Source organism: Cryptomeria japonica, chromosome 3, assembly GCF_030272615.1.
Source record: "Cryptomeria japonica chromosome 3, Sugi_1.0, whole genome shotgun sequence".
NCBI classification, from domain to species: domain Eukaryota; kingdom Viridiplantae; phylum Streptophyta; class Pinopsida; order Cupressales; family Cupressaceae; genus Cryptomeria; species Cryptomeria japonica.
In genome coordinates, this window is record NC_081407.1 from 403169917 (window position 1) to 403196094 (window position 26178).

At 36.6% G+C, this 26178-nt stretch overlaps 1 protein-coding gene across 1 annotated transcript in view; it reads right to left on the reverse strand.

The window, feature by feature from the left end:
• Nucleotides 1–295: 295 nt before the first annotated feature.
• The window catches only part of LOC131045101 (uncharacterized), a 197239-nt gene continuing 171356 nt past the window's right edge, over nucleotides 296–26178 (reverse strand). The window contains exon 6 of the transcript XR_009105766.2: nucleotides 296–313. The gene's annotated coding sequence lies outside the window, so the exon portion shown is untranslated. The remainder of the gene's footprint in view (nucleotides 314–26178) is intronic.

The following is a 26178-nucleotide window of genomic DNA, read 5'->3' on the forward strand; positions in this document are numbered from 1 at the left end:
TTACAAATTATGTTTTTCTTGTTTCTGACAGAGTCGCGCGGTAAGCTTTTGCACAAAAATGCTACAGAAAGTTACATATGCACTACAAAAAGACTCCTAAGCGCTACACTGATTACCGAATGTGCTACACTATTATCCCGACGCGCAAGAAAGGATTCTGAAGTATTATGCGCTAACACTAAGCTCCAACACACTAAAGGAAGGTTCTTATGCGCTAAACAGTATTTTGAAAGCGCTACTGTTTGCCCCAGATGCGCTAACAGAAGTTCCCAACGCGCCAAAATAGTATTCCAGCGTGCTTGTAATCTTTGTCCTGCATCAAAAACGATGTGATTTATGGGGATTAGCCCCACGGTGGGCACCAGAAATGTATGCGGGAAATGAGGGTGACAAAAATGTAAAAGTCTGATTCAAAAAACCCACACACCAATGAGACTCTTGGTGCAAGTTAAAGGAACTATTTGAAATAGTTCAACTTCCCAAGGGGTGTCCCATTGTTCTCTATCTCACAGGATCCCTAAATTCAATGTCTTTTCTCTCAGATCACTGAGAAAAGTGACTTAGGAATGACAACTCCAAGAATGAGTGATGTTTGATTATTATAAATGAATGCATTCCTAAAACATGTATGATGTTGAAACCATGAGGATTAAACTAGCATTAAGATGATGATAAGATTAGCTAATTATCCTAGCAATGATATACTAGTCTAACATGGATATTCTATGATATTAAAATGCTTCTAAATGCTATTATGATGATTTAACAAAGAGAGGCTAAAATGCTTCGCAATTAGACTATAAATTTGATGCATGAAAAATTATTGATTAGCAAAATGACTATAAGTTTGATGCATGAAAACTTCTATATTGAAAATGAGGAATGAGAGATCTGTTTATAGGAAAAATAGGGCAGTGGATGGTCAAGATTGAATAATCTTAATAGGGGCCAAGATTGAAAGTTAATAAATTCATGTTCACAATTCACACCAATGAAATGGTGGCAATTGTCAACAAGAGGTTGCTTGAGAGGAGATGAAAGAAGCATTAAATGTTTGAGAAGACATGAAGGTTACCTTAGGAGGTAAGGGTTAAAGGTTAAGTTAGGGTTATCCAATGGATAAAGCTTTTACCCAAGGGGTAAACTCCTGTGCAAAGGTTAAAGGGATAACCAAGGTTAAATCCATAAATGCTTGATGAGACCCTTGGGTTAGATGAGGGTTAAGTTAGAGATAAATTCTCTAATCATGCAAGAACATTGAATTAACCATTAATGGTTATGTAAGAGCCTTAAATAGTTTGGAAGACTTTGAGGGTTAACTTGTTGAGGACATAAAGCCTTAAATGGTTATTGAAGACTTTGGAGGCTTTGAGAAGTGACCTCTCTTTGCTTAGGATTGTGACAATAATTAGGAGATAGATTAGGCTAATTGGAATGGATTAGAATAATCTAGAAGGGTTTTAGGAGGCAAGTGGGAGATCTAGGATTTTGCAAGTGGAGGAAAGAGGAATTTAATTAAAATAAATTACTTTATTTCAACTAAATAGATGCAACTTGCATAAATACAAGTGGGAGATTTAAATAAATAAATAAATTAGATTTATTTATTTGCAAGGATCAATTTAATTAAATGTAAATTTAATTAAAAAGGGGGAAAGAGTAAATAATTAAAATAAAGTTATTTATTTAATTAAAGGCTAGAGAAGGTTTCGTTGAACTTAATTAAATAAATTGAGTAATTTATTTAATCAAATAGATGAATGTGAATAAATTAATTAAATAGAATTTAATTAAATAGGAGGAATGGGGTTAAAATAAATATTTTAATATTCATTTAGGAAAGTGGTCATATTTATACATCTACAATAACATATCTAGATGTTTGGCGGATAAAGGAGCGCCATTGATTATTTGACAGGTTGGGAGGTAATATTTGGGATTGTAAGTAATTGTATATATCTTTGTACCAAGGGGATTTGGGACCAACAATTTCACACACGATCTCAAACTATGGAATTTCAAAAGCAAGACAGCAATTGTTCCACCAAGAACTCACATTTAGAAACATTTTGTGGGATATCAAGCACGGATACAATAGTGGTCATGTCATCTACTAGTATGTTTTATAGACGTGACACTTGACTGAATTTGATTATAACCAACCTAGTCTTGTAGAAATTGACCAACTTCTTATAAGGGATCAATTTCTCATCTTTAGTTTTATATTCATCATTTTCTTGTCAGATGACCAATTGATCATCACCATATACCTAATGATTCTTGATATCCCACTTTATTGTAGATATTAGCCCTATGACTAAGGCTTCATAGTCTACAATATTGTTTGCACACTCAAAAGTGATTCAATATGATTTAGGGATTGCATATCCCTTCAGCATCAGAAACAAAACACCTACCCCCAACCCATGTTGTGTATGTGAGCCATCAAAGTAGAGTTGTCATTCAGTAGTAGGTGCGTGATATATTGAATATGGACTCATCTGGAAAATCAAATAGCAATGGGTGATCATCTTGGATTGGAGATTCTATGAGTTGATTTGCTATTGATTGTTATTTTATAGCTTTGTAGTATACATACTAGATATCAAATTCACTTAATATCATCACCCATTTAGGAAAGCATCCTGAGTGTTGCTATATTGAGTAGGTATTTCAGTGGGTCTATCTTTGCTATGAGCAATGTCTTATGACTTAACATGTAATGTCTTATCTTCTAGGTAGAGAAGACAACTACTAGGCATGCATGTTCAATGGTGGTATAGTTCAATTTGCTGACCAAAGTTTGGCTGATATAGTTTATAGCTCTCTATTTTCCTTCTTCGTTGTATTGTGCTAATAGAGCCCCTATTGTTGGTTTTGTTGTTGATATGTACAATATGAAAGGTTTGCCTTCAATAGGAGGCATCAAGACTAGTGGAGATAACAAATAGTCCTTTAATTGTTCGAAATCTTGCTGACACTATTCGTTCCATTTGAAAGTTACCCCTTTATGGAGCAGATGTTGGAGGGGGTGACATTTATTAAACAATTGTGCTATGAATCTCTTGATAGACTGTAACTTTCCATGTATACTTCTTAGTTGTTTTAGATTTGATGGTGGAGGCATATCCATTATATCTTTTACCTTTGTTGGATTTATCTCAATACCACAATGAGAGACAATGTATCCTAGGAGTTTCCCTGATGTAACCCCAAAAACACATTTCTTAGGGTTCAGTTGAAGCTTATATTTTTCCATTATGTTTAAGATTCAGGATGCTCAATAGACTCTCTGGTGAGTTATTTACATAACAGATCATCTACATAGTCTTCCATTAATGTGCACATGAAATCATGGAAGATGGTTGTCATTGCTCTCTGATTAGTTCATCCAATATTTTTTAGGCCGAAGGGTATTACATTCCAACAATAGGCTCCCCAAGCACATGTGAAAGATGTTTTAGACTGATCCTTGAGAGCCATTCTGATCTAATTATAATAGGAGAAACCATCCATTAAGGAAATCATTTCATAGCCAGTTGTTATGTCCACTATCATATCAATGTTGGGTAAAGGGAAGTCATCTTTAGGAAACGCTTTGTTCAAGAATTTGAAATTAGTACAAATTCTAATGCCCCCAATAGGCTTTCTCACTAGTACCAGGTTTCAAATCCACTTTGCAAAATCAATGGGTCTAATGAAACCCACATCTAACATTTTCTTGAGCTCAACTTCTCTAGTAATGTAATTTGTGGATGCATTTTTCTTAGTTTCTATTTGATTGGTTTAGCACCTAGATACAATGGCACATTTGCATAGGACCATGCAAGGTTTATTTGTTTTTTTTCAAAAAGAATATCACAAAAAGTATGTATTTTCTTACTCTGACAATGAGGCTACAAAATGGATGATCTTGGGATTAATTATCCAGCATACCCAATTTGATTTCTTGTGCTATCTCCACCAAGAGAGAATATTTTAAATGACCTACAAAGGGTTTGTCTAGTCTTCCATCCTCATGCACGTTGGAGAAGTTTTAACCCTCAGATACATCATTTGTTTTTACTTTTCTAATGTCTAGAGGTGCCTTGCAATTTTCACCAAGACACTCATTTTTTTCATTGTTTTTGTGATTGCAAGATGGAGTTGACTCCCCAAATGGTGTTGGTATGCCCTTGTCAGAGTCAAGGAATGTTGTTATGGCTTCATCATTCTTGAAATAGTTTGAACTTGATGGTCCTTGTTGGTCCCAATCAATAATTTCAAGATGAACTAAGGGCATGCCTCTTTGGTATTATACAAATATGGTGTGGCAAAGGTTAAAGTCATGATATGGACATCAGTGCTATCATTATTAATATTACATTCTTTGAAAGATGCGCTAGGATCTCAAAAGTCTAGAATCCAAGGTCTAGGACAAGTTTATACAGGAGGAGAAGTATTTATATGTTTTTCTTTGATGGGTAAGTCATTGAGGTTAATGAAAATATCATCTAGGGCATAGGAGCTATAGGAATAGGAGTCTCACTCCCACTCATTGCAATCGGTTTCGTTAAGGTCTTCCTCAAGTGTCTTTTCATCGTCAAGAGTATGCCCCTCTTCACATAAGGTTAACTTGGCATTAGAGGAACCAATCTATAATGGTTTAAATCATAATCCTCTAGTGTGATACCACTCCTTTGGATTCAAATGGGTTCTATAATACCTTACTTGTTTGTGTCAAGACCACTATGTCCATCATACCCTTTCTTCTGCATGATTGCACGAATCCTTTTCTATAGTTTTCAATAGGACATTACAACCTTGGTTTCATTTTGTAAAGGATGGGGCTTTCCATAGGACTTAGGGGAAGTAGGTAGCTTTCCAGTGTGGAATGATTGTGTCATAGTGTATTCCTCACACCCTTGATCTTCGACCTTGAACTTCCCTTTGGACAATTTAGCTAGTGTTTGAGGATCCAAATTTTTAGAAGTGTTAGTGGATTATGGAGCTTCTTTGTTTATTGGCACTTGTTGCTCAAGTATCCCTTTTAGGTTTACACAAAATTGGAAGGGATCTCTAGATCTCCAAGGATAGTGATTTATGTTCCATTATAAGTTAACTTTAGGCACTTATGGTAAGTAGATGGAACTGCTTTCATGGCATGTTATATCAAAAGGCAACCTGAAATCATGTTATAAGGAAGATCCAGATCTAGGACTTGGAGTGTTATGCTATCAATGGCAGGTCCAACTCGGATAGGTAATACAATAACCCCTTTTGAAAGGTGCTTTGAATCATCATAGGCTTTGATATTTTATTTCTTTGAAGGGTCAATGACATTTTCTAAATATCCGAGAACTATGATATCCCTCAATGTACAAATGTTTAATCCTGCTTTGTCATCTATCAAGGCTCGTCTTATTTTACAATTATGGAAGAATACTTCTAAATGCAATGGATCATTGTGATTGGGCTTGTTGTGAGGAAAACCTTTTTCAGTAAAAATAATTAGGTGTAGGGGAGCGATATGTCCTATCATAGCCTAAAATTGTCCAACAATTATGTCAATTAAAACTATGGATTCTTGTAAGGCCTTGTCCAAGACTGCTCTATGAGTAGGGGATATATGCAACAAATCAAGGATAGAGATTTGTGAGGGTGTTTTGCCCAAATGATCAAGGATATTATTCTAGCTAGTGACTTGTGATGTAGGAGGAGCTCCTTGTAAAACGACCTTAGATTGTTGAGTAGTTACTGCATAATGGGAGTTTGGATCCTTGATACTTATGGTAGATGCATAGTTATCTGATACTTGGAGACAATTAATTGTGTACTAATGGGAAGTATTAGTGTAATTCACATTGCCTTTTGGGTGATGCAGGAGCACCGGTCTAGTTATTACCAGTTTGACAGTTTTCAGTTGAATTGCTTGAGAGCATGGCATTTCTTCATGTTTGAGTGTTTAGTATTATGGTTTTGGGTTTATTCCCTTGTGTTCATGGTTGTTGTTGTGTTCGATTTTCATAGCATTTGGATTCATTTCCAGTAAGATGTGGATTCTGGTATTGTCCCAGTTGATGTGCTCTTATCGGTTAGCCTGGTTGTATGTTGAGCGAAGATGATTTCGGGTTGCGGTTGATCTCTGTGACTTGCGGATCGTTTGAGGTGTTGCTTTGGGCCTTGGCTAGTATTCCTAGAGGTTTGTCCATCATTTTATATTTTGGAGATTGTTCTTAAGTGATTTGAGCCGACATGTTACCATTGCACGTTTCATTAACCAATTGGTCTTTGGGCCGACTTGATTCAGTTGTAATTATTTGCAGATGCTATAAACAAAAGCTTGTCAATCATTTGAAGACAACAGAGAAGTTAGAAGATAGAAGACTTTGTTTTGAGATCGTACAAAGATGTAGAACCGATAATATTTTGATCTGGTAGAAATGAGGTTAGAAGGCTGAGGTCTGGATTAGGATAGAACCGGCAGAGTATTACCAGAAGTCGATTTGATTTGAGGATGATCTGCGGATCTTGTAATTGCATTGTAATAATCATTTGTATCTTGGATTGTGATCCAGCATGTGGCATGTGTAATTCTTAAGATTGTAATAAGATACATTCATGTTGTTTACCATTGTTCTTTATGTTGTTTTAGGCATCTTGTTACCGATTACCGGTATGCTTTGCATGGTTTATGCTTTTAGCTGTAAGGTTAGGCTATCCTTCATTGGATCTCCCTCCCTTGACTGCGTCAAATGGTATCAAAGTGAAGTTTCATTCCAAAGGTTGTGTGTCCTAATTTTTTTTGTAGGGTGGCAGATTACGGATCCGACCTACAATTGCAAAGGACTAACGTCAATCAATGGCGTGAAGAGGAACTAGTAATGGTGAAGCATGTCAAAATGTAGACCCGGTTGTAATGGAGATGTTGCAAGGAATAGCAGCCCGATTAGAAGTCGTGGAGACAACCCAGAGAAGAGGCCGACATATTGAGGATGTGAGTGAAGATGAAGGAGCAAAAGCCCCGGTAGAACAAGTGAACCTACCGGCAGTTGATCCGGCTAAAGAAAGGTTTTTAAGGGTTTTGAGTAGGGTGAACACTAAACCCCATTTTACCCCACCGGAATATGATGCAAAGTTAGATTCAGATGAATTGATGAATTGGATCTCGGAGATGGAGAATTATTTTGATTTTGAAAACACTGTAGAAGAGAGGAAGGTGAAATATGCTTGTACCCAGTTGAAAGGTCATGCATCTCTTTGGTGGGAGCATTTGCAAGTTGATAGGCAAAGAAGAGGTAAAGAAAAGATTAAGATATGGGATAAGATGATTGCTAATTTAAAATCAAAGTTTGTCCCGACGAATTATCAAGTAGATTTATTCCGGAAGTTGCAAAATTTGAGATAGAAGGAATCTAGTGTGAAGGAGTACGCTAAAGCATTTTACAAATTGAACATCAGATCTGAACATGTTGATGATGAAGTTGAACAAATTGCAAGATATTTGAACGAATTGCGGATCTCTATACAAGATGAACTTAGTATGATCAAATTGGAGAGTGTTGAAGAGGCTTACCCGTATGCAATAAAGGCTAAAGAGAAATTGAACAAAAGACATGAGCAAAGACAAAGAGGTAGAGGTGGAAGGTTTACCGAAGGAGGATATATTGGAGGAAGAGGAACTAGTAAAGATCTGAACAAGGATAAGGAAATGAGCAAGGAAGGTAATTCATACCGAATGGATGATAGATATTTCTACTTGAGGAGAGAACCGGATGGTTACCAGAATGAGAAATTTGAAAGACAAGACAAGAGGAAATTTAGAGGAACCTGCTTTAAGTGTGGAGGAGAAGGACACTGTGCATTTGAATGTAAGAAGACAAAGGCTACCAGAAGAGAAACAGTGGTGGAAGAAAACCACACCAGATCATACAATAAACTAGAAGATGGAGAATTGTTGATGATGAGGAGAGCTTTGTGTCATACCAGAGGAGATGAAGAACCCTTGCAAATGAAGAACTTGTTCAAGACCAGATGTAAGATATCTGGTAAGTGTTGTAAAGTTGTTATTGATAGTGGTAGTTTAGATAATCTTGTTTCAGAAGAGATGGTGAATAAGTTGAAATTGGAGAGATTGAAACACCCTAATTCTTATGAGATAGCATGGATTCAAGATGAACATAAGTTGTTAGTAAATGAACAGTGTTTAGTAAAATTGAAAATTGGGAATTATCATGATGAAGTTTTGTGTGATATTATGCCTATGGATATTTGTCATCTTTTGTTGGGAAGACCTTGGCTATTTGATAGACAGGCAATACCTGATGGGAGGAAGAATACATACACTGTTGTGGCCAATGGGATGAAGCAAATCTTGTTAGCTTTGGAGGAACCTTTGAAGAGTGAAGTTTGTACAAATACCAGAATTTATTTAGTAGATGGAAAGAAATTCATGGATGGACTGAGACATGAGAATGTGTGTTTTGCCTTAATTCCTAAGAAGACTCAGAGACTAGAACCGGAAGGAGAACACCCGACAGAGATAAGAGATTTGCTGCCAAAATATGAGGATATAATTTTAGATAACTTACCTGATGGATTGCCACTTGTTAGAAGTATTAGTCATTGCATGGACTTGGTTCCCAGAGCTAGTTTGCCGAACAAAGTTCCACACCGGTTGACACCGGCAGAAAATAAAGAACTGAATAGACAAGTGCAGGAGCTATTGAAGAAAGGTTTGATCAGGGAAACTCTGAGCCCTTGTGCAGTACCAGCAGTATTGGCACCTAGGAAGAACGGAGAATGGAGGATGTGTACCGATTCAAGAGCAAAAAACAAGATCGCGGTGAGATACCGGTTTCCTTTGCCTAGGATGGATGACATAATGGATTGTTTGTGTGGAGCAAAATACTTTACAAACATAGATTTGAAGAGTGGATATCATCATATCAGGATCAGAGAAGGTGATGAGTGGAAGATAGCATTTAAGACAAATGAAGGACTATATGAATGGTTGGTGATGCCTTTTGGATTGACTAATGCACCAAGTAATTTCATGAGGATGATGAATGAGGTATTGAAGAAATTATTGGGTAAGTTTGTTATTGTGTATTTGGATGACATTTTGATTTTCAATGAGACAAAAGAGGAGCATTTGTTGCAGTTAAGACAAGTTTTACAAAGGTTGAGAGAACAGAAGTTGCTGATCAATATCAAGAAGTGTACTTTCATGAAGGATGAGTTAGTCTATTTAGGCTTTCTGATATCTGAGGATGGTTTGAAGATGAACCTTGAGAAAGTGAAAGCCATTGTTGAGTGGCCTACACTGGAAAGCATTGGAGAGGTATGATCATTTCATGGATTGGCTAGTTTTTACGGAAAGTTTATCAGAAATTTCAGTTCAGTTTGTAACCCTATGACTGAGACCATGAGAGGGGATCGAAAGGAATTCAAGTGGACCACCAGAGAAAACAAAAGTTTTGAATTGTTGAAGAAAAAAGTGACTGAGCAGACTATGTTGGCTTTACCAGATATCAATAAGTATTTCACATGGATTGTGATGCAAGTGGAATAGCAATAGGAGCAGTTTTGATCAGTCAAGAAGGGAGAGCAGTAGCATATTTCAGTGAGAAATTGAATGATACCCGGAAGAGATATTCAGTGTATGATTAGGAATTTTATGCCATAGTTCAAGCCTTGAAGAAATGGAGACATTACTTATTCCCTAAGGAGTTTGTGTTGTATACGGATCATCAAACTTTGCAGTATTTGAACAGTCTGAGTAAGTTGAATCAGAGACATATGAGATGGGTAGAATTCTTGCAGAGTTACACCTTTGTGTTGAGGAAATCTAACAAATTTGTTGATGCATTGAGTAGGAGAAGGAATTTGCTAATAGAGATGAGAGTGACAGTATAAGGTTTTGAACATTTGAAGACCTCATATGATGAAGACCCAGATTTTGCAGAACCTTGGAAAGCATGGAGAGAACCGGTTATGGTTGATAGAAGCAAATGTTTGGATTATTTCATTCAAGATGGGATGTTATTCAAGGGAATTCAGTTATGCATACCTAAGAGTTCCATGAGAGAGAACCTGATAAAAGAGAAGCATAGTGGAGGTTTAGCTAGACATTTTGGCATTGACAAAATAGTTGCATTAGTGAGTGAGAATTACTTTTGGCCCCAGATTCATAAGGATGTTAAGAGTTATGTGCAGAGTTATAGAGTTTGTCAAGTTGCAAAAGGTAGTAGTTAGAATGTGGGATTTTATAAACCTTTGACAGTACCGGTAAGACCTTAGGAGGATATAAGCATGGATTTTGTACTTGGCTTGCCTAAGACACCGAGAAGGAATGATTCTATATTTGTGGTAGTGGATAAATTTTCAAAGATGGTTCATTTCATACCTTGTAAGAAGACATCAGATGCATTGCATGTAGCAGACCTATTTTTCAAGGAAGTGGTGAGATTGCATGGATTACTTAAGAGCATAGTTTCATTCAGAGACACTAAGTTTGTTGGCTATTTTTGGAGAACACTTTGGAAGAAGATGAACACAAATTTTAAGTTCAATTCTACTTTTCATCCGCAGACTGATGGACAAATCGAAGTAGTTAACCGGAGTTTGGGAAACTTGTTGAGATGTTTAGTGGGAGATAAAACCGGAAGTTGGGATTTGATCCTTTCACAAGCAGAGTTTGCCTATAACAATTCAGTGAATAGAAGTACTGGAAAAACACCTTTTGAGATTGTTACCGGAGAGCATCCTAGAGGACAAACCGAAGTAGTTAACCGGAGTTTGGGAAACTTGTTGAGATGTTTAGTGGGAGATAAAAATGGAAGTTGGGATTTGATCCTTTAACAACCAAAGTTTTCCTATAACAATTCAGTGAATAGAAGTACCAGAAAAACACCTTTTGACATTGTTACCGGAGAGCATCCTAGAGGAATAGCATAATTGAGCAACATTAGAAGTGAAGATCGAAAGAGTTCAAAAGAAAAAGAAATTGCAGATCACATGGCAGCATTGCATATTCAAGTTAAACAACATTTGGAAGACATGACTAGCAAATATAAGGAGAAGGCGGATGAGAAGAGGAGACATAAGGAATTTGAAGTTGGCGATGAAGTGATGGTATATCTGAGAAAAGAGAGATTCACGGTTGGAACTTATAATAAGTTGCAGATGAAGAAGTTTGGACCCTGTAAGATTTTGAGGAAGTTCAATTCTGGAAATGCATATGAAGTAGGGCTACCAGATAGTCTAAGTATTTCACCTATATTCAACATTGCACATCTTCATGAGTACCATGAACTAGAATTCAGTGAGCATAGTGTTATAGACCTTGAGAAACAATTGCCCCGAAAGGAACCAGATCATATTGAAGAGATTTTGAACAATAGGATTGGGCGTAGTACCCGGAACAATTAGTACAAAGAATATCTTGTGAAGTGGAAGAGCAGACCAATTGAAGATTCATCTTGGATTTCTCAAGAAGAGGTAGACCGCCTTGGTTTCGCTCTAACCCCAGCAAAGTGAGAGGCTCACTTTTTCATTAACCCCAGATGTCTGATGCGGGAGCATCCCCGGTTCACAGCAATGCATCAACCAAAAACATTTTCTTTTCTATTTATTTTTTTGTCTGCAGTTTCAGTGTTCCTTTTTGTGTGTCCCAGTTTTGTCTCACCGGATCCTGTGGAGTTGGAATCTACTTGAAGACTTGATCATCTTTCTTTCTTTCAAACCGCATCTCATTTGGATCACTTTCTAGCAAGATATCACTACCGGTTTTCATGACAGTTTCTTGTTATCAGTTGTCTAAGACCTATTTTGGTGATCTACCAGAACCCATTCCAAAGCTTCTAGAGCCTTGGACATTGATCTCGATGTTTCTTGGCATGTGGACGACCTTCTACATTTCATCCTTGGATTTTCCGGAGGAATCTCTTGGCGGAGGCCGACCTTGTTTATTTTGCACGTTAGGTCTTGTTCTTCGGGTTTTGATCCTTTTTGGGCTGACCAGATCCTTTGGATCGATATATATTTGTAATCATGCTTTATAATGTATTCAATTGATGATCAATAAGTATCAGATAGATAGACTGTGCCTAGAAGATAGATCTTTCGATTCAAGGTCCCAATGTGACCTATTCTACCAGGCCTGTGTGTCGGTATGTTGTAACTCGGTTGTTACCGGTTGGATGTAATCAAATTTCATGCAATAAAACTATCTGTTTTGCATTGCCTCCATCATATATGTGTGTTTTTGTTGTGTTTACTCTTGCTGACCGGTTTGGACTGATCTCCTTGAGGTCCCTCCTCACCAGTGACTGCTTCAAAGGGAGTCTTGAATATGGTGTGATCTATGTTTAAGGATGTTGTTGGAGACTATATTTCAACCAAGCCTTGGTCAATCAAATCTTGTATAAGATGTTTCAATTGGAAACAGGAAGGGGTTGTGTGTCCCTTTGTTCAGTGATATTCACGATATTTGTTGTCATTCCACCACCCTGGTTTTACTACTGGTTCATTTTTAATTTTGATCAATTGCACAAGGTTTGATTGAAGTAATTATTTTAACACATATTAAATGGACTCTCGTAATGGTGTGAATTGTTCAGGAGGCATGTCTTTGCTTCTAGGAGGTTTTCGTTGTTGGTTCTATTGCATGGTATTGGTTGCTTGATGTTGTTGAGTTGGTTGTTGAAAAGGCACATTGTGTTGAGTTTCCTATTGAGGTTGGTTGCTTGTCTGGGTACTTGGTGGTGTGGTCCCTTTAAGGGTGAGCTTTATCTATGCATTGTTTATTGTCCTTGCATTCACAACTCCATCATTGGTAACATTCTCATTTCTAGACCAGAATTTGCTCTTATCATTGGAAGTGCTAGGGTTGTTGGTGTTATTTTTAAAGATCTTGATAATCCCCTTTTGTATAAGAGCTTTCTCGATGTTCATCCCTTTCTTGACAAGTTTTTCAATACTACTAGGACTTTTGATTTTCAATTCATACATTAATTTTGGTAATAGATTTTTGATGAACAAGTTGGCTTGTTGTTCCTCAAGGATGTTGAATGGACATCAGCTAACTAATTTTCACCATCTTTGTAAAAGCATTATGAAGGAGTTCCCTATTTTCCATTTTATAATACAGAGATCAACCATGGTGACTTCATTACTGATATTGAAGGAGAAGTGACAAATGAATTTTTTGGCTAATTCATTCCATGACTTGATGTTACTGGGCAGTCGGGCATACTAGTCCATCGCCTAAACCTGAAAGACTTTGGGGGAATAGCTGCATGAGATATGTGTCATCGTAGTGAACCTCCATACAAGATGCATATAATTCTTTGATATGATGTTTTGGGTCTCCTTTTCCTCTATACTTTCAAATTTGGGTACACTAAAGTTTTCTGGGGAAAGGAGGCATGTACAAACTTTTATCGAAGGGATTAGGACATAAGTCTTATGGCATGTAGCTTCGTTTAATCCCTTTTGTTTTTCATTCTTCAACGTGTTTGGACAATTTTTTGATCTATTGCATCATCATATCGGAAAGTCCTTGTCTAGGAGGTTCATTGTTCATTCTTGTATGACCTCGTTGTCTATACACTTTTCCTCCAAGTGGATATTTCTCTTGATATTCAAGAATAGTTGATCAAGGTGTATTTTCTACTGACATACCTTGGTATGGGTATCCATATTGGGCCATGGTGGTGTGTGGTATTGACCTTGTTGTTGTGACTATTGATATTGGATTGTGGGTTGAGCTTGCGGTTGATATTGAATGTTGGATTGTGTATGAGGTTGAAATTGTTATGTTTAATGTTGGACAGGTTGTTGAGGTCAAATTGTTATCAAGGGATGGTGTTGTTGTCACTCGTCCTGTTGTAACTACACTACAGGTATTTGTTGTTGTGTCCCTAATTGAGTCATTTGTTGTTGAAACTAGGGAACTTGTGGCATATGTTGTTGATATTATGGCACATACTATTATTGGTATTGTGGGTCTAGTTGATACCATTGGATGGTAGGTTGTTGTGTCATCTGGTGTGTTAGTCCAATATGTTGATAATATTGAGGTTGTTGAGGTTGATATTGGATGCATGCTTGCATAGTTGGATATGTTTGTTGTTGGTATTGGGTAGCAACTTGTTGCTCTTGAAGAGTTGGTTGTGTGTAACCTAACCTCCCAAGCAGGTTCTCAAGCACCTTAGTTTTACATTTTCGATGTTTAGAAGGTTTGGTTTGTGATATCATGTTTACAGCTTCTTGTGGTAAAATGTTGCTTGATTGCCCTTTGGTGTTGATTCGCAATGTGGAAGTGGTCATGTCGACTTGTGGTGTGGTAGTTGCTTGTTTGGATTTAAGAGACTATATTTGCATTTGATTTGAAGAATTTGTTTGTAAAAGGGAAGCATTTTGTTGTGTTTGTATATTTTCGTTTAGGGGTGGTATATACAACATTCATATTGTATATGTTAACACTTCTTGGGCCATGGGTGTAAGGAAGTTAAGTAGCAGAACAACTTCCCAAACTAGCTTTGAGAGGAGGGTAATGCTAAACTTTTACAGATTGTTACAGCATTTACAAAAAATTTATAGAAATAAACATAAATAGCATGCATGCCATAACACAATGATTTACGTGGGGAAAACCCTTTTGGGAGAAAAACCCCACACTCCAAAAGTTGCTCAATATATTATTCAGAAATCAATAACAGGTTACAATATACTTGGACAACAATCTTATCACGAGTATCACCAATTAGAGATTCATACGCAACCTCCATCTCACACACCTCATATATAGGAGATACAATACATGAAACTGTAAAACGGTATTACAAAACCATGGGCTAAAACCATCCGATAAAGTGGAATCAATCTTATCTCCAATCCTAGATGCCATATGATATGTCAAAACACACATCAATACATGCACCTCCCTTTTACAACTCATTTATGTGTCCAATGCAATTTAGTATTTCTTATTTCAAGAGACCAAACTTTCAGAGGCCATAACTTGTGAATCGAGTATCTGAATGACGAACCATTTGAAGTGCTAGAAAGCTCGTGATGTGCTCTATCATCTCATAATCTTCTACATTACTTATGACCACTTGTTAGGCTATTTCAGAGCCTCTAAAGTCGTCAAAATTGAATTTGAAATATTTATTGCAACTTCCAAAAAATTGAAACTTTAATATCTTCAAATCTAGTTATGATCTTGCAACAAAAATTTATGGGCATACTTATCTATCCAATATGAAGCTTTGAGGAAAATTTCAAACCAATTCATGCTAAGAAAAAACTTACTATAAATAGTAACCTTGTGTAAATGCAAGGTTGAGACACCATTTTTCACACAATGAGTTGTTGACTAACTCACGGAACATTTGATGTTTTGGATTGAATAGTTCTAGCCAATGTTCTCATTGTGACTTGTGGCACTAGTACATTGTATGGGTTCATTTGGTGCATTGACGATGTGGTACTAAACAAAGGGTTGTCAACTTTTTCAAACAAAGACTTCGATGGAATTTGTAAAGTTAATTTATTGTGAGGTCTTTTCCCTAAATTTACTTTTGTTGTTTCCTGAGTTACCATAGGTCCTAGGATTGTCATCATAAATCCTAGGATTTGGTTTGTTTGTTGTTATGGTGAAGGAAAGTTTGTTTGAACTATCTATTGGACAAGGTGTCTTTGTTTTTTCATACAAAGCTATGTCTTAGGTTTGCCTAACAAAGCTTAATATTCAAGAGTTGAATCCATTTTTTCTTGGAGATGATTGAAGTATCGCATTGGATCTTCGAAGATTAATTGGTCTAGAGTTTCAGCTACTCTAGGATCCTTAATGGCTTTGTCAAAAAAAAATCAGACACGCTGGTTAAGCAAAAATGAATTTCCTATGAAGAATTTGAATTAGATTATGTGTCTGATTATACATTTACGTTTACAAGTGACTTAGATTGAATATAGCCAAAGTTAGGGTGGAAAATTGGTTCCACTCTTGATGACAATCCTTGCTGGACATAGCCCTGAGTTGGTGGACCTAAGTCGAGACTTGGTGGCACATTTGTCAATGTTGTATGTGGAACATTGACATCTCCTAAGTTTCTTGATTGAGAATCTGGTCCTAACCCTAATTGAGTGGTATCATGTTGTGATTGTGTGGTTATGATTGGACCCATGTCTAGATTGGAAGTTTGTTGCATGACATGACCTTGTTGTATCGAATTAGATTGTGGTTGTCTTAATGGTGTCTCTTGGCCATTGAGTCTTGTTACTTCCTAGAAATTTGGGAACGTGTTCCAACCATATGCACTTTAGAGTATATGAATGTTTTTTGTGTTTTTTAGTTTTTCTGTTTTGGAAATGTGTAAGATGAAATGCAAGATTAAATGTGACTAAAGAATGTACCCTATGTTTTTTATGTTTTGAGATTTTGGGGAAAAATATGGACAAATGCAAAAAAAAATTGACAAATGCACCTGAATTTTTTGGATTTTTTGAGTTTTGGAAAATGGGCAAATGACTGATGCACCTAATTTTCTTTTGTTTGGATTTTGGAAAATGACAAAATGTGAATTAAGGATAACGAATGCACCTATTTTTTTTGTTTTGATTTTGGGATTTGGAAAATCTTTTAAGACTACAAATCTAAAGATATAACCCTAACAAAATGTTATGAAGTCTAACAAATTGTTATGAAGTTATGACCTTTGAAGAACAAAAGGACAAACAAATAATTGAGAAAAAAGTCTTGCTCATTGCTAGACTAATGAGATAGGGTTCCAACTTGATAATAATTGATAATGGACAAGTTTCTCAATAAGGTGTAGACTTCCTAACAATGAAGTAGGGTTTGATCTAAGATGTGATGTTTTAGAGATTTTCAAAACCTTATTTATGTTCTAAGGATGACCTAAAATGAGAACTTAAAGATGATATAAGCTAAGATATTAATGGTCTTGTGACTTAGGACTAAAATGATTTTTGGATGGTGGAAAAAAATAAACCTAAATGCAAGAGGTATGATTATGCAAAGGAAAGATTATTTTTATTTTATGTAAAAATTACCCTAAAACCTAGGAAGGTGACAATGATATGGAAATGAACCTTAAACTAAAGATAATGATAATTATGTGGAAATGAACTTAAACTAAGGATAATGATAATGACATGGAAGTGAATCTAAACTAAAGGTAATAACAATGACATGGAAACGAACCTCAACTAAAGGCAATGATAATGACATGCAAATGAATCTAAACTAAAGGTAATAGCGATCACGTGGAAATGAACCTTAACTAAGGGTAAATGATAATGACGTGGAAGTGAACCTAAACTAACAGTAATGATAATGACATGCAAGTGAACCTAAAACTTACAGTTATGATAAATATATAAATCTAAGATGGAACTTATGTAAGGTTGAGACAATTTAGATTTCCCATGTGAGGTTGCAATGTTTTGACACTATTTTTATGCTTTTCAATGTTTGAAGTTGTTGGATTAAAAGTTTGGATTTTTTGAAATATTTGAAGCTTGTTGGATAAGTTTTGATTTTTGGAATGTTTAAAATTTATCATGAACAATCACAAAAGAGAAAGTAGACAAAAATGGTTGTTTGATTTTGCTCGACTCTAAAATAAAATCAATGTTATGACTGAAAGAGGGCCTAAATTAGACCACATTTTACATCATTGGTTTCAAAATTTAAAAGAACTTGGAAGCATGTACCACTTAGGATGCATAGAGGATACTATTCATCTAAGGCCCATGCGACATAAAAATACCTCAAGCAAATTGGATATACAGATATCTAGTGTTACTAGCTCCCCCACCATGGCACGACCACACCAGATCTCATTTGAACCGAGGAATTTCATACCTCACTAAGAACGGTACATGAGGGGTGTCTTCAGGGTACGATGTGCACTACCTGAATCGGTGAATATAGGTTTTAGCTTTTCAACAACAATGGTTCGTAGTAATTCTTTGAGGAACAAAGTTGATGTGCAAATTTCATGAAGCGGGCTACTTAAAGCTCTGACAATCCTTATTGGAAGACCCAAATCCAGATTGCACTTTGACCACGAGAAACCTTTTGGCCAAGCCTTTTATATAATGGCCCAAAAAGAGATACTGCTCGGAAATCACTAAAAGGTGATGAAATCCCAAAAGCTATTCTAGTTTTGAAATACTATGAGGTGATGAAATCCCCATAGAATATTTCTATAATAAAAGAAAAGATGGTGTCATTGTCACCTTTCTCTTTCACCCAAGATCCTAAAGGCGAGGGGAGAGGTTACTTGGTGCAACTATAGGCTCACCCTACAGAACGAGAAAGTTCTCAAAACATGGAAAAAACATGTTCTTTCCTTTCATACAAATTAGATGTGAGCTAAGCTAATGAAAACGAAAAACACTAATTGTTTGGGTTATGAATCTTTGACCAACGTCTTACACCAAACATGTTAGTAGTTTGATGTATTTTGTTCTTCATCCCACGGATGTCAAAATGTTGCACAAACTGGTCAGTAAAACAAAACCCTAATACTAAATAGAATTGAAGACTCTACAAAACCAATTGAAAAACCTTGTTCTAGAATTCACTTATACCTGTCAACTGCGTAGAGATAGAGGGTCAACTATTTAGTAGGATGAGTCAACTACACTGCAAGACGCTTCAACTACATAGCAAGATGCTCCAATTTTGTAGTACGATACTCCAACTATGCAACGCTGGCCTCCACCTACAAATCAGAAAGCAATTCCAGTCCATTTTGCAAATTGATGATGTAAAACACTAAATTGAGCATAAAATATATGAAATTGATGAAAAACCAAGTGTCAATCCTATTGAGGAGGTGTGGGAGCTACATGAGGAGATTTTTCTCATTCACGTTATTCATGCTTTTGTTCAAGTCCTCTTTGTAAGGCGTTTGTGTGGCGTTGTTCTATTTCTTCTTATTCATCTATGACAGAGATTGTTTGTCTAAACTTGGCCCAACTTCTTTTTTCTCTCCAAGTGAGGACATTCAATTCAGAAATGATGTCTTTGTGTTCATCATGAAAGGTTAAATTGGGTTGAAGGACTAGGGTCTCATCCTCACAAGGAGAAAAAAATTTATTCATTTTCAAGGACAAATGTATGAGTTAAAAACCTTAAATTAAGGATTCAAAATGTTGAAATTGACTAAAGCAAAATCTTACTTCTATCGAGGTTCTGGAGGAGGTAACTATAAAAGCTTGACTTTGTTCTTGTTCTCGTTGTCATTTTTGTTCTCGTTCTTGTTCAAGTTGTCTTTGTATGGCGTATATGTGACGTTGTGCTCTTTCCTCTTCTTCTTCTATGACAAAAAATATTCACATATACTCGACATAACTTGTTTTGGTTTTCCAAGTGAGGCTGTTCAACTCAAAGATAATGTACTCTTGTTCATCTTGAAAGCCTATGTAGGGTTGAAGCATAGGGGTAACGTTCTCACAAGGGAGAACCATTTTGATTCATTTTAACAAATTTTAACCAAATTGAAGTCCTAAATGTAGAATGATGTCTTGATTAGACTAAATGGGAGTTGATTTTTACAACCTTGCGAGATAAAATGGAAACTTTGTGATTCATTCAACCTTCCTACTTAAGCTATTTGTGATTGTGAATTGAAATGAATAGTTAATTGACCTCCTAATTATGATATGTGATATTTTTAAATTGAAAAGGAAAGGTTAATTGACATCCTCATTATGTTATTGTAGCATCCTAAAATTGCACCCTTTGCAATTTTGACCGTATTTGGGGCCCTCGCCTTAGTGTTCTCATCCTCACCCTTGATTAGGACCTATTTATGTCTCTGTCATGCAATAAAAAAACATATTTTCATCTTGTACCTTGTTGGGACCCCTTAACCTTGGCCCAATTTGGGGTAGGACCAAGGCGTGGCGCCTTGGTCCTCACTAGGACCATGGCGCCACACCATGGTCCTCCCTAAATGGGGCCTAATTTGGACCCTTAGTCCCATCTCAAATTTGAGCGGGAAACCTTCCTCTATGTCGGCCTATGTCAAAAAATTAATCTTTGACGACAAGAAAGTATATAAGGAGGTCCTCCCCTCATTTTGATATACATTCATAACAAGATAAGGCAAGGAGACTATATTCAAGCAATCAATCATTCAAGCATTCATCACCAACCATATCTAGAGATCTTCAAGGCCACATTCTTCATCCATCCATTGCGGAGCAACATTACACCATTCATTTGCAAGCATGTGTGTGTGTGTTAGGGTTTTTTCATGTTCATGCCATTTCATATAACATATGAGATTACATTCAAGAAGAAAAGCTTCATCATCATTCATTGCAGATCTAAGGTATACCTTTGTATTGCATAAGTTGATAGATGTTTTCGCATGCATTTGGTAAAAGTTTGTGTCAGTATATCTCAGGTTTTTTATTTTTGTGTTGATTTTTGTGTTTCTGGCATTTTGTCTGCAGTGTGTGGTGACGAAACAAACAAAATTCGATCGGTCCCAGATTTTTATACAAACTACTAACTTGTGGGCTACAGGGTTTCCTTTATTAGTTTCCATTTTTATTCACACTTCAGTTTGGTAATTTAAAATAAACTTGTGTATGCAATTCACATATCAATTTGGGCTTAAAAAAGGATATGGATCTGTTTTATGCGTAGGATAGCTCACACATTGCAATGTTTTAAGGTTAATGAACTCTTGTTTGACATGTTTGCAGCACTTGCTAATTTCATAGGGTGGACCATATAGTCTTGAAAAAATCTATTAAAATCCAATAAAGTCTTGAAAAAATCCATTAAAATCACATAAAGTCCTGAAAAAAATCATACAAATCCAATAAAGTCCTAAAAAAATCCATAAAAATCACATAAAGTCTCGAAAAAATCCATAAAAATCACATAAAGTTTTGAAAAAAAATCATAAAAATTACATAAAGTCCTAAAAAATCCATAGAAAATCCAAAAAATTCTTGAAAAAAATCCATAAAAATCACATAAAGTCCTAAAAAATCACTAAAAATCAAATAGTCTTGAAAATATCCTCAAAAATCAAATAAAGTCCTAAAAAATTCCTAAAAATCAAAAAATAATCCTGAAAAAATCCAAAAACATCAAAAAAACGCAACAAAATTTTTGAAAGCATAAATTTTATGAAAAAATAAATAAAAAACCTTCAAATACGATTCTGAAAAAAGCACAAAAACATTGGAAAAGGTCCTGAAAAAATACCTAAAAATCAAAACAATTGAAAAAATCATAATAAAATGTCTCGCATAAATCAAACACCCTAACAGATATTCAGCAAACATTTCGCATGAAGTTGGCAAAGGATAAACTATCTTACCACTATCTGCAATCAAACCGATCAAGTTGTCTTATCAAGATCAACCAACCCTATCCATCAATTAATCATCTTGTCTTAAACACAAAAGGGTACACTCGAAACCAGACATGTCGAACTTACACGAGGGATTCAAATCTCTAAAACCGAACATTATCAACCATCACATCAAGCAATCAGAACAAAAGAATAGATCAGTATGGTTGTTGGATTTTGTCTTGGGTAGTCTTTATCCTTTTATCAATTGGTGACCGATCATGTTCTTATATTACTCAAGGATGGCCGCAAGTGACTAGAGGAGCCAAGATGGTCATAATCTCTTTCTTTGTTTGATGTTTGTGGTGTGAACGAATGAAGTTCTGAGGCAATGGTGCCTTGGGTGTATGTGTTGGTATGTTCATTCGACAAGTATCCTATGCAAAAATGAAGTCAAGGATAGCTATGCTTGTGACTATCGCACATACCTCGACCCTTGGCGCTACACCCAGAATGGAGGGGTTCACTCCTTGTTTGCAAAGTGTTTGTTTCTACGATGAGATATCACATACATCTTGGTTCATTATACCATGTTGTACAAAGCTCCATTGATACATAATAAGGCTCAATGGTGAACTATGTTGCACTAAATAAAATAAAGGTACCAAAAGTTGTGATTACCATCTCTTATCAAATCCATTTCATCTATCATTTCCCACTTCTAATTGCATCTAGTATTTCATTCTTCTTTCTACTAACATTTCTTCTCAATTAATTGAGTCAAGTGTTACAAAGGATGTTCTGACAAATTTCAAAAAGTTGCATTCATTAAGTTGCATTTATAAATTCATTATCATATAGTTGCATTGCATTAAAGTGCATTCATTAATATCCATTAACATATAAGATTCATTAATTAGGTAGCATATAGGGACATTTCATTTATCATTTAGTTACATTTGCATTACTAGTTGCATCCACCATTACATTAAAAGTATATACATTTCCTTTAGATTCATTATCATATAAGTGCATTTATTTGCATTTAGATTCATTGACATGTAGTTGCATTAAGGTTCATTCATCATTATCATTAGTTGCATTGTCATTCACTAACATTTAGTTGCATTCACTATTAAGTTAATTCATTATCATAAACCATATTATCACATAAGAATAAAACAAATGCATATAGAAACGCCACCAAAATGCATATCATATACATCTCAAAAATGGTAATGTGTTAGAATACATCATCAAAACATCTCAAAAAGTCACAAATCACAAGGCTCAATTGATGTTGCCTCTATTAGGAGTTGGATGACCAAATGGTGCCTCGATCTTGTCGCAGGATGACCAAGTGGTGCACGAGGTGACCCATAATGCCTGCACTACTCGTATCTCTAGTAATCGATCTACTAGATCTCCTCCTAGAATTGTAAGAACGATAGCTTTGTATAGGAACAACCCTCTCATACTCTTGTTGCCAATAAAGAGACTCCTGAGCTAAATGAATGAGTCGGTCGTCACGCGCCAGTGTGCCAATACCTGGAGCAATATAGTAATCATAAGCATCATGTGCTAACTCCGCTCACCAAACAGGATCGTCTCCCTCTCGCCATAAGAGATCTCTCTCTTCTATAACTAAATCACAAGCAATCTGGAGGCTATCTCGCTCAATGGTCAACTCGTCTCTCTCCACAACCATAGATGCATACTCACGACGGAAGGTGGCACGATCATCTCTCTGCCTCTACTACTCCGTAGCTAGAGCATCCTCTAAACTATGTATTCGACCCCTCATCACCAGTGCGTCATCATCACCTGGATCTTGTGCACCTGTCGGTATAATAGGAACATCCTTAAGCTCTCGTATATCTCTGTCACTAGAGCTCTCATATCCCTTTGTGCTCGATGATCCTAACGAAGAATCATCACTCTCGTTGACTAACTCAGTGTCTCCATCAATGTCCACCTCAGTATCCCCACCCTCCTCATCTCCCTCCTCCTCATCTCCATCTTCCTCATCATCCTCCTCCTCCCCTCTTGCAATAGCAATGGCCGCCACTGAACCGCCTCCATTCCAACCATCTCCTCTTTGCTATCTTCGTTGCCTAACCTGTTGTGTTGTAATCGGAACAATAGGATCAGTAAGAGGAATAGGACGATGTCTCGCCCACCAAGCATCGTACTATGGTTTTGTCCCAGGATCAGCAACCATGGCTCCCCAACCCCACTGCAGTGCTCATAAATTGTCAAACTTTGTAAAAGAAACACGAGGCTGAATGCAAGCTCCCCAGTCAGAAACCTCTCGAGCAACCCTAGCAAAATATGCAATCACATTGGGTACTCCCTGCACCTCACCAAACTGCCTAAGTACACGCCCAGGGACGTGTACCTCAATAATTCATTGTGTATCAACTATCTGCCCAATCAAATAATGTTGTTGTCTACAAAACGATAAATGTTGTGCATCATCTGCTCAACCATGGCAATCTAGGTATGGTTGCCATATAAAGTGTTGTAATATATCAATTTGATGCCTCCAATACAGGGTGTTCCTTGTACCCCTATGACAAATACCTGCAGTATACCTATATGCATAAGGCTCCTCTGCCTGAAGTTGTACATGTATCATTGACCTAAAGATGGCTATGTGCTCCCAACCCAGACCTAGAGAAGCGTAACACCACAACTGATCGATCTATATCTCAAGTATACGATGTCGTGCATCTAATAATATAACATGGCAAGAAGGCATGCTCCCCACGCATAGACATGTCTCTCCACAATCATCTCATAGATGACTCTCCCCCATCCCACCGAGAAACCATGGCACCTCCTATTCGGGATCAGATGACCTGCTATAAGACTGCAGAGCAAAACGGTCAAATCATCAAAATCGCCCTCCAACTGTCCCCAAGCTATCTCATAGCGACTGCTCATGTGAAGATCATGCCCCTCACACTCAAAAAGTTGACATAATGTTGTGATACCTTCCCTATGATCATATATCACCCTCTCGCCATGGATCGGGATATGCAATATACTCCAGACATCCTCAAGGGTAATGGATGCCTCATCGATCGGAAGATAAAATGAGCACGTCTCTAAGTGTCATCGCTCAACTAATGTTGTAATAAGGGTCATGTTAGTCGTAACCTCAGGCAAGTAGAGAACATGATAGAGACCAACCTCGCAAATCAATGCAATGTCCTCAGGAAGTAGCTGAGAACGTAACGCGAGATCACTAGGCCTATTATGCCTAGTAACAGGAACAAGGGTAATCTCTTGCAGAGAAAAAGCATAAAAAGTCAAAAATCATAATTCGCACGAGCTAAAATTTCAATCAAGCAAGAATATAATTTGTCATTTATAAAAAATACGACATGATTTATAATTGTATCGCATATGTCATGAAAATGACATATGCAATACAATTATATGCATGCGAAACAATAATGGCAAATGTGAAATAATAAGGATGCATGCGAAAAGGTAGACAAACAAATGTGAAACGCTTACAAAAATTTCTCTTTGGCAAAATTTTGGAAAATTCAAAAAACGGGCATAAAATGAGCAAAAAAATAAGGAAACTCGCCATGCCTCCAGTGTCGGGTGGACGTTGGTACAATCAGACCCGCTCAGATAGGTGAACTCTCGCTCTGAAGCCCGCCATCACACAACACTCGCGGAAAGCTCCGGAATCGCTAAGCACTCAATGAACTCAAATGAAAGTAAATGAGCAAATGAGGGGTTGAAATTTCTATTTATAGCCCAGAATTAGGGTTTTTTCCTCCAAAACGGTTGTGGACCCCCTAAACTTTGAAGCACTTGTAGGTCAGTCAAACCGACTCAAAATCGTGCGAAACTGGAAACTATTACTCACTAGGTCAGTTAAAGGACTATTTGTTATCTTCATCGGTCTCCATGCCTCTTATTGAAGGCAAACCTTTCATATTGTACATATCAGCAACAACAATAGCATTAGGGGCTCTCTTAGCACAACACAATGAAGAATGAAAAGTGAGATCTATATACTATATCAGTTGAATTGTGATCGGCTATGCATTGAACTATACCATCGTTTAACATGCTTGCCTAGCAGTTGTCTTCGCTACCCAGAAGTTATGACATTACATGTTAAGTCACAAGACATTGCTCGTAGCAAAGAAAGACCCATTAAAATACCTACTCAACAAAACAACACTCACAGGACGCCTTGCTAAAAGGGTGATGATATTAAGTGAATTTGATATCTAGTATGCAGACCACAAAGCTATAAAAGGACAATCAATAGCAGATCAAATAGCAAAATCTCCTATCCAAGATGATCACCCATTGCTATTTGTTTTTCCAGATGATTCCATATTCAATATTGCACCTACTACTGAACATCAACTCTACTTTGATGGCTCACATACACAACATGGCTCAGGGTAGGTATTTTGTTTATGACTTCATAGGGAGATGCAATCCCTAAATCATACCGAATCACTTTTGAGAGTACAAACATTGCAGAGTATGAAGCCTTAGTCACAAGACTAAGAATTGCAGTATAATGGGATATCAAGAATCTTTCGGTATATGATGATTCTCAATTGGTCATCTAACAAGCAAATGATGAATAAGAAACTAAAGATGAGAAATTGATCTTTTACAAGAACTTGGTCGATTTCTACAAGACTAGGTTTGTTACAATAACATTCAGTCAAGCACCACAACTAGAAAACAAACCAGCACATGTTATAGCCACTATTGTATCCATGCTTGATATCCCACAAAATGTTGCTAAATATGAGTTCTTGGTCGAATAATTGCTCATTCTTACTTTCGAAAT